The sequence below is a fragment of the Limulus polyphemus genome, unplaced genomic scaffold, assembly GCF_000517525.1.
Source record: "Limulus polyphemus unplaced genomic scaffold, Limulus_polyphemus-2.1.2 Scaffold207, whole genome shotgun sequence".
NCBI lineage: Eukaryota > Metazoa > Arthropoda > Merostomata > Xiphosura > Limulidae > Limulus > Limulus polyphemus.
The window spans coordinates 144,842-145,564 of record NW_013665817.1 but is presented as its reverse complement, the minus strand read 5'-3'; positions in this window follow the sequence as shown (position 1 = coordinate 145,564).

Sequence of the window (723 nt, the reverse complement as noted above, 5' to 3'; positions counted from 1 at the left end):
AGCTTGATGACACCTGGTTAGTTCAACCTCTCTCTTTTAACACTTTGTTGTTCCCAAACGTCATTTTATCAAAATTAATTACACACTTCCTTGGTAGTAAGTAGTCCAATCCTAATATGCATTGGTCTTCAATGTCAGGTTACTTTCTGACTGTTCTTCATGCCCATGAGCTCAATAGTAACCACACTGGTCCCCACAATCTTGCATAATGTCCTGTCACACCACAGAGCTTCTGTACAGCTTCTGGTACTCCTTTGTGATCTTGCACCTTGATACTCACAAGGGTTTGCTGAGATGCAGAATCTATGACAAAGTTGCACCTTTGGCCATCCAGCTTCCCTGTCACGTAAACACTGTGTGTGTTTGCCATTTTACACTTAGCTGTTGGGACTTTCATGATGGGGGTTGGTGGGCGTACCTCAACACCAACCACTACTGGTTTCCCGAAGCTGACTTATTGGTGGTATTCTTCTTACACTGGCTCCTCATATGTCCTTGCTCTCCACAGTTCCAACAACCTTTCTGGGTAGCAGCCTTTCCTGTCATGGCATCTTCCTTGTGTTGAAGTTTCCAGCATTGAGCTTTTTTGTGCTCAGGTTTGTTACAGTGCCAGCAAAGTCCTTCAAACCTCTCTGAAAGCTGACCTTTTCTGACATTGAATCCTGATGACTGTACCAACCGTGATACCTCTGTGCTGGACTTAACATAGGATTCAAATTCAAG